This window comes from Triticum dicoccoides, chromosome 5A (assembly GCF_002162155.2).
Source record: "Triticum dicoccoides isolate Atlit2015 ecotype Zavitan chromosome 5A, WEW_v2.0, whole genome shotgun sequence".
NCBI lineage: Eukaryota > Viridiplantae > Streptophyta > Magnoliopsida > Poales > Poaceae > Triticum > Triticum dicoccoides.
The window spans coordinates 588288318-588297847 of record NC_041388.1 but is presented as its reverse complement, the minus strand read 5'-3'; positions in this window follow the sequence as shown (position 1 = coordinate 588297847).

Below are 9530 nucleotides of genomic sequence, written 5' to 3'. Positions count from 1 at the left end.
GGTGGGGGTCGGGGCGGCGCGTATATAAGGGGGGCGGCGACTTGGGGGAGGGGGCAAGGCGCGGCGGAGGAGGAGTCCGGCTCGGACTCCTGTCCGAGTCGGCGGCGGCGATTGGGCCGGCGGCCCAACTGGGCTTCGGCCCAGTCGGCTGGAGATTTTTTTAAACAATTTTGCTGACAGAAATAAAATCCTAGAAAATAAAATAAAAATCAAAAAATGCCAAAACAAATTTTCACCATCTAAATAAAATATTTAGAACAAGATGAACATTTTCTTGGCCCTAAAATGCAATTTTGAAAACGTGCAATTTTCTAATTGCAAATAAAATCCAAATAAAATCAAATAAATGATTTTAACATTTTCCTCTAATATTTCATTTATTTTGGAGAAGTCATATTATCTCCTCTCTTATATTTTAATACGAAATATTTTCCGGAGAGAAAAATAATAATTAAAATCGAAATCCTCGATTCATTATTTGATAAAAATCAAATATGAAAACCGGGAAATCCCCAACTCTCTCCGAGGGTCCTTGAGTTGCTTAGGATTTCGAGGATTGCAAAACGAAAATGCAACAAAATATGATATGCATGAATGACCTATGTATAACATTCCAAATTGAAAATTTGGGATGTTATAGATATTCTCAAATATTCCAGAAAAAATCATATTTAAATTTCAGGGCATTTGGAGAATTTTTATTTTTGGGGTATTTTTATATTGCACGGATGATGTAGATAACAGACAGAAAATATTATTTTTATTTTATTTAATATAAATAACAGAAAGTAAAATGAGGGTGCCGAGAGTTGTGTTTTCTAAATTCATCCATCTCATTATCATCAAAAGGAACCCATTAACAAGGTTGATCAAGTCTTGTTAACAAACTCATTCCGAATAACATGGAACCGAAGAATTTTCGAATAACACTAAGTTACCTCAACGGGGATATGCACATCCCCAACAATAAGAATATCATATTTCTTCTTGACAGTAGGAAGAGGAAATTCAAAACCTCCAAAAATAATCGATGGAATTTTTCCAATAGAATTGATACTGTGGACTTGAGGTTGTTTCCTCGGAAAGTGTACCGTATGCTCATTACCATTAACATGAAAAGTGGCATTGCCTTTTTTGCAATCAATAACAGCCCCTGCAGTATTCAAAAAGGGTCTTCCAATAATAATAGACATACTATCGTCCTCGGGAATATCCAGAATGACAAAATCCGTTAAAATAATAACGTTTGCAACCACAACAGGCACATCCTCACAAATAACGACAGGTATAGCAGTTGATTTATCAGCCATTTGCAAACATATCTCAGTAGGTGTCAACTTATTCAAATCAAGTCTACGATATAAAGAGAGAGGCATAACACTAACACCGGCTCCAAGATCACATAAAGCAGTTTTAACATAGTTTCTTTTAATGGAGCATGGTATAGTGGGTACTCCTGGATCTCCAAGTTTCTTTGGTATTCCACCCTTAAAAGTATAATTAGCAAGCATGGTGGAAATTTCAGCTTCCGGTATCTTCCTTTTATTAGTGACAATTTCTTTCATGTATTTAGCATAAGGATTCATTTTAAGCATATCAGTTAATCGCATACGCAAAAAGATAGGTCTAATCATTTCAGCAAAGCGCTCAAAATCCTCATCATCCTTTTTCTTGGATGGTTTGGGAGGAAAAGGCATGGGTTTCTGAACCCAAGGCTCTCTTTCCTTTCCGTGTTTCATAGCAACAAAGTCTTCCTTATCATAACGTTGATTCTTTGATTGTGGGTTATCAAGATCAATAGCAGGTTCAATTTCTATATCATTATCATTACTAGGTTGAGCATCATCATGAACATTATCATTAACATTATCACTAGTTTCAGGTTCATTACTAGATTGTGTTTCAGCATCAGAAAATAGAAATATCATTTGGATTCTCGGGTGTTTCAGCAATAGGTTCACTAGAAGCATGCAAAGTCCTATCATTTTTCTTTTTCTTCCTTTTAGAAGGACTAGGTGCATCTATATTATTTCTCTGAGAATCTTGCTCAATTCTCTTAGGGTGGCCTTCAGGATACAGAGGTTCCTGAGTCATTCTACCAGTTCTAGTAGCCACTCTAACAGCATAATCATTATTCTTACTATTCAATTCATTGAGCAAATCATTTTGAGCCTTAAGTACTTGTTCTACTTGAGTGGTAACCATAGAAGCATGTTTACTAATAAGTTTAAGTTCACCTTTGACATTAGCCATATAATCACCCAAGTGTTCAAGCATATTTGAATTGTATTTGAATTGTCTACCAAAATAAGCATTAGAATCTTCTTGCTTCACCATAAAATTATCAAACTCATCTAAGCATTGGCTAGCAAACTTAGTAAGAGGGATTTCAGCTTTATCATATCTATAGAGAGAGTTTACCTTTACTACCTGTGTCAGGTTATCAAGACCATGTATTTCTTCAATAGGTAATGGATTAAGATCATATGTTTCTTCAACAGGCGGTAAATTAAGACCGTGTATTTCTTCAATAGGAGGTAAATTCTTAACATCTTCAGCTTTAATACCTTTTTCTTTCATAGATTTCGTTGCCTCTTGCATATCTTCAGGACTGAGAAATAGAACACCTCTTTTCTTTGGAGTTGGTTTAGGAATAGGCTCAGGAAGTGTCCAATTATTTTCATTTGTCAACATATTGTTCAATAGAATTTCAGCTTCATCCGGTGTTCTTTCTCTAAAAATAGAACCAACACAACTATCCAGGTAATCTCTGGAAGCATCGGTTAGTCCATTATAAAAGATATGAAGTATTTCATTTTTCTTAAGAGGATGATCACGCAAAGCATTAAGTAACTTGAGAAGCCTCCCCCCAAGCTTGTGGGAGACTCTCTTCTTCAATTTGCACAAAATTATATATATATCCCTCAAAGCAGCTTGTTTCTTATGAGCAGGGAAATATTTAGCAGAGAAGTAATAAATCATATCCTGGGGACTACGCACACAACCAGGATCAAGAGAATTAAACCATATCTTAGCATCACCCTTTAATTAGAACGAAAATATTTTAAGGATATAAAGGTAGCGAGATTTCTCATCATTAGTGAACAGGGTGGCTATATCATTTAATTTAGTAAGATGTGCCACAACAGTTTCAGATTCATAGCCATGAAAAGGATCAGATTCAACCAAAGTAATTATATCAGGATCAACAGAGAATTCATAATCCTTATCAGTAACACAGATAGGTGAAGTAGCAAAAGCAGGGCCAGGTTTCATTCTAGCATTAAGAGATTGTTGCTTCCATTTAGCTAATAACCTCTTGAGCTCGTATCTATCTTTGCAAGCTAAAATAGCTAAAGCAACTTATTTTTCCAAAACATAACCCTCAGGAATAATAGACGATTCATATTTATTAGGGGGAGAGTCTTCATCATCACTTTCATCAATATTATCAGTTTCAATAATTTCATTCTCTCTAACCCTAGCAAGTTGTTCATCAAGAAATTCACCAAGTGGCACAGTAGTATCAAGCATAGAAGTAGTTTCATCATAAGTATCATGCATAGCACAAGTGGCATCATCAATAACATGCGACATATCAGAACGAATAGCAGAAGCAGGTTTAGGTGTCGCAAGCTTACTCAAAACAGAAGGTGAATCAAGTGCAGAACTAGATGACAGTTCCTTACCTCCCCTTATAGTTGAGGGGTAAATCTTGGTTTTTGGATCTCTCAAGTTCTTCATAATGATAAGCAGATATAAATCCCAAGTGACTCAAATAATAGAGCTATGCTCACCGGCAACGGCGCCAGAAAATAGTCTTGATAACCCACAAGTATAGGGGATCGCAACAGTTTTCGAGGGTAGAGTATTCAACCCGAATTTATAGATTCGACACAAGGGGAGCCAAAGAATATTGTCAAGTATTAGCAGCTGAGTTGTCAATTCAACCATACCTGGAAACTTAATATCTGCGGCAAAGTGTTTAGTAGAAAAGTAATATGATAGTAGTGGTAACGGTACCAAAAGGTAATGATAGCAAAAGTAATGTTTTTGGTATTTTGTAGTGATTGTAACAATAGCAACGGAAAAGTAAATAAGCGAAGAACAATATATGGGAAGCTCGTAGGCAATGGATCGGTGATAGAGAATTATGCCGGATGCGGTTCATCATGTAACAATCATAACATAGGGTGACACATAACTAGCTCCAATTCATCAATGTAATGTGGGCATGTATTCCGAATAAAGTCATACGTACTTATGGAAAAGAACTTGCATGACATCTTTTGTCCTACCCTCCCGCGGCAGCGGGGTCCTAGGGGAAACTAAGGGATATTAAGGCCTCCTTTTAATAGAGTATCGGACCAAAGCATTAACACATAGTGAATACATGAACTCCTCAAACTACGGTCATCACCGGGAGTGGTCCCGATTATTGTCACTTTGGGGTTGCCGGATCATAACACATAGTAGGTGACTATAGACTTGCAAGATAGGATCAATAACTCACATATATTCATGAAAACATAATAGGTTCAGATCTGAAATCATGGCACTTGGGCCCTAGTGACAAGCATTAAGCATAGCAAAGTCATAGCAACATCAGTCTCAGAACATAGTGGATACTCGGGATCAAACCCTAACAAAACTAACTCGATTACATGATAAATCTCATCCAACCCATCATCGTCCAGCAAGCCTATGATGGAATTACTCATGAACGGCGGTGAGCATCATGAAATTGGTGATGGAGGAAGGTTGATGATGACGATGGCGATGCATTCCCCTCTCCGGAGCCCCGAACGGACTCCAGATCAGTCCTCCCGAGAGGTTTTAGGGCTTGGCGGCGGCTCCGTATCGTAAAACGCAATGAATCCTTCTCTCTTATTTTTTTCTCCCTGAAAGCAAATATATAAAGTTGGAGTTAAGGTCGGAGGAGCTCTAGGGGGCCCACGAGGTAGTTGGCGCGCCAGGGCGGCAGGCGCGCCCCCACCCTCGTGGCTAGGGTGTGGGCCCCTGGTCTTCATCTTTTGCAAGGATTTTTTATTATTTCCAAAAAGACGTTCCGTGAAGTTTTAGGTTATTTCGAGAACTTTTGTTTCTGCACATAAATAACACCATGGTAATTCTTCTAAAAACAGCGTCAGTCCGGGTTAGTTCCATTCAAATCATGGAAGTTAGAGTCCAAAACAAGGGCAAAAGTGTTTGGAAAAGTAGATATGACGGAGACGTATCAGGGACTCCAAACCTCGGAAAAATAACCTCTTTAAGCATCTTAATAGAGGTGTTATGATCAGCACTACTAGTTGGAATAGCTTCTACCCACTTAGTAATGTAATCAACAACAACTAAAATATGTGTGTACCCATTAGAGGAAGGAAACGGTCCCATATAATCAAAGCCCCAAACATCAAATGGTTCAATAACAAGTGAATAATTCATAGGCATTTCTTGAGTCTACTAATATTACCAATTCTTTGACATCATCACAAGACAAAACAAACTTACAGGCATCCTTGAAGAGAGTAGGCCAATAAAAACCAGATTGCAATACCTTATGTGCAGTTTTATCTCTAGCATGGTGTCCTCCATAAGCATCGGAGTGACACTTGTGTAGGATCTTTTCCTGTTCATGCTCAGGTACACAACGTGTAATAACACCATCTACTCCTTCTTTATAAAGATGTGGGTCATCCCAGAAGTAATGTCTTAAATCATAGAAGAATTTTTTTCTTTTGCTGGTATGTGAAACTAGGTGGTATAAACTTAGCAACAATATAATTAGCAAAATCAGCATACCATGGAGCAGTACGAGAAGAATTTTTCACAGCTAATTGTTCATCAGGAAAGCTATCATCAATAGGTAGTGGGTCATCAAGAACATTCTCTAACCTAGACAAGTTGTCTGCAACGGGGTTCTCATCTCCCTTTCTATCAATAATATGCAAATCAAATTCTTGTAGCAAGAGAACCCATCTAATAAGTCTAGGTTTAGCATCTTTCTTTTTGATAATATATTTAATAGCAGCATGATCAGTGTGAACAGTTACTTTAGAATCAACAATGTAAGGTCTGAACTTATCACAAGCAAATACAACTGCTAAAAATTCTTTTTCAGTAGTAGCATAGTTTCTCTGGGCACTGTCTAGAGTTTTACTAGCATATTGAATAACATTTAATTTCTTATCAACTCTTTGTCCTAGAACAGGCCCTACAGCATAATCACTAGCATCACACATAATTTCAAATGGTAAATTCCAATCAGGAGGCTGAACAATAGGTGCAGAAATCAAAGCTTTCTTAAGTATTTCAAATGCTTCTACACAATCATCATCAAAGACAAATGGAACATATTTTTGTAAGAGATTGGTCGGAGGCCTGGAGATTTTAGAGAAGTCCTTAACGAACCTCCTATAAAAACCGGCATGACCAAGAAAACTTCTTATACCTTTAATGTCCTTAGGACACGACATCTTTTCAATAGCATCAACCTTAGCTTTATCAACTTCAATACCTCTTTCAAAAAATTTATGCCCCAAGACAATACCTTCATTAACCATAAAGTGGCACTTCTCCCAATTCAAAACAAGATTAGTTTCTTCACATCTTTGCAAAACTCGATCAAGGTTGCTTAAGCAATCATCAAAAGAAGTTCCATAAACGGAGAAATCATCCATGAAAACCTCAACAATCTTTTAACAAAAGTCAGAGAATATAGCAGTCATACATCTTTGAAAGGTAGCAGGTGCATTGCATAAACCAAAAGGCATATGTCTATAAGCAAAGGTATCGAAAGGGCAAGTAAAAGTTGTCTTTTCTTGATCCTCTTTTGACACATGTATTTGAGAGAAACCAGAATAACCATCTAGAAAGCAAAAATGTGTATGTTTGGATAATCTTTCTAGCATTTGATCAATAAAAAGGTAAAGGGTAATGATCCTTTTTAGTGGCTTTATTTAATTTGCAGAAATCAATTACCATTCTATAACATGTAACAATTCTTTGTGGGATCAATTCATCTTTATCATTAGGAACAACAGTAATACCTCCCTTCTTAGGGACACAATGGACAGGACTTACCCACTGACTATTAGCAATGGGATAAATTATACCTGCCTCCAGAAGCTTTAGTATTTCTTTTCTTACCACTTCTTTCATCTTAGGATTTAACCGTTGTTGGTGATCAACAACCGGTTTCACGTCTTTCTCCAATTTTATTTTGTGCTGGCAGAGAGTGGGACTAATGCCCTTAAGATCATCAAGAGTATATCCAATAGCAGCACGATGCTTCTTCAGGGTTTTCAATAATTTCTTTTCCTCATGCTCTGAAAGGTTAGCACTAATAATAACAGGATATATCTCTTTCTCATCAAGATAAGCATATTTAAGAGTATCAGGTAAAGGTTTAAGCTCAAACACGGGATCACCCTTGGGTGGGGGAGGATCCCCTAGGATTTCAATAGGCAAGTTGTGTTTCAAAATAGGTCCCTGTTTAAAGAATACTTCATCTATTTCCCTTCTTTCATTCATAAACATATCATTTTCATGGTCTAGCAAATATTGTTCTAAAGGATCACTAGGAGGCACAACAATAGAAGCAATACCAATAATTTCATCTTTACTAGGCAATTCTTTATCATGGGGTTGTCTACAAAATTTAGCAAAATTAAATTCATGAGATATCCCCTAAACCAATAGAAATAATATCCTTATTGCAGTCTATCTTAGCATTAACAGTATTCAAGAAGGGTCTACCAAATATAATGGGACAAAAGTTATCTTATGGGGAACCAAGAACCAGAAAATCAGCAGGATATTTAACTTTCCCACACAATACTTCAACATCTCTAACAATCCCATCTAGTGAAATAGTGTCTCTATTGGCAAGTTTAATAGTAACATCAATTTTCTCTATCTCAGCAGGTGCAATATCATGCATAATTTCTTTATATAAGGAATGAGGTATTGCACTTGCACTAGCACCCATATCACATAAGCCATGATAGCAATGATCTCATATTTTAATAGAAATAACAGGCATGCCTACAACAGGTCTATGTTTATTTTTAGTATCAGGTCTAGCAATTCTAGCAACTTCATCACAGAAGTAAATAACATGACCATCAATATTATCAGCCAAGATATCTTTAACCATAGCAATACTAGGTTCAACTTTAATTTGCTCAGAGGGTGTAGGTGTTCTAGTATTACTCTTACGAACTACAGTTGAAGCTTTAGCATGATCCTTTATTCTAACAGGGAAATGTGGTTTGTCAATATAAGCAGTAGGAACAACAGGATCATTATAATTGATAGTCTTTTCTTCAACTTTAATAGGTGCAACTACTTTTACTTAAATGGGAGGATTATATTTAAACCACTTCTCCTTAGGGAGATCAACATGAGTAGCAAAGGATTCACAGAAAGAAGCTACTATCTCAGAGTCAAGTCCATATTTAATGCTAAATTCACGGAAAGCATCGGTATCCATAAAAGATTTAACACAATCAAACTTAGGTGTTATACCCGACTCATTACCTTCGTCGAGGTCCCAATCTTCAGAGTTGCGTTTAATTCTTTCCAATAAATCCCATTTGAATTCAATAGTCTTCATCATAAAAGAATCAGTACAAGAAGTATCGAGCATGGAGCGATTATCGAGAGAAAGTCGAGCATAAAAATTTTGAATAATAATTTCTCTTGAGAGCTCATGATTGGGGCATGAATATAACATTGACTTAAGCTTCCCCCAAGCTTGAGCGATGCTTTCTCCTTCACGAGGCCAAAAATTATATATGAAATTATGATCATGATGAACAAGATGCATAGGATAAAACTTCTGATGAAATTCCAATTTCAATCAGTTGTAGTTCCATGATCCCATATCATCACATAGCCTAAACCATGTCAATGCCTTTCCCTTCAAAGATAAAGGGAAGACCTTCTTCTTGATAACATCATCGGGCATACCTGCAAGCTTAAATATTCCACAAACTTCATCCACATAGATTAGGTGCAAATCGGGATGTAATGTCCCATCTCCTGTAAAAGGATTAGCTAGCAGTTTCTCTATCATACCCGAAGGAATTTCAAAGTAAACATTTTCAGTAGGTTCAGTAGGTTGAGGAGCAACTATTTTCTCTACTGGTCGGGGTGAAGATACCCCGAACAAGCCCCTCAAAGGATTAAGTTCCATAGTAACAAGTGACAGTAAATTTCAGCACACTATATAAATTTTTCTTTACCAAATTCCACCTACCAAAGGCGCTTCACTCCCCGGCAACGGCGCCAGAAAAGAGTCTTGATGACCCACAAGTGTAGGGGATCTATTGTAGCCTTTTCGATAAGTAAGAGTGTCGAACCCAACGAGGAGCAGAAGGAAATGATAAGCGGTTTTCAGCAAGGTATTCTCTGCAAGCACTGAAATTATCGGTAATAGATAGTTTTGTGGTAAGGTAATTTGTAACGAGTAACAAGTAATAAAAGTAAATAAGGTGCAGCAAGATGGCCCAATCCTTTTTGTAGCG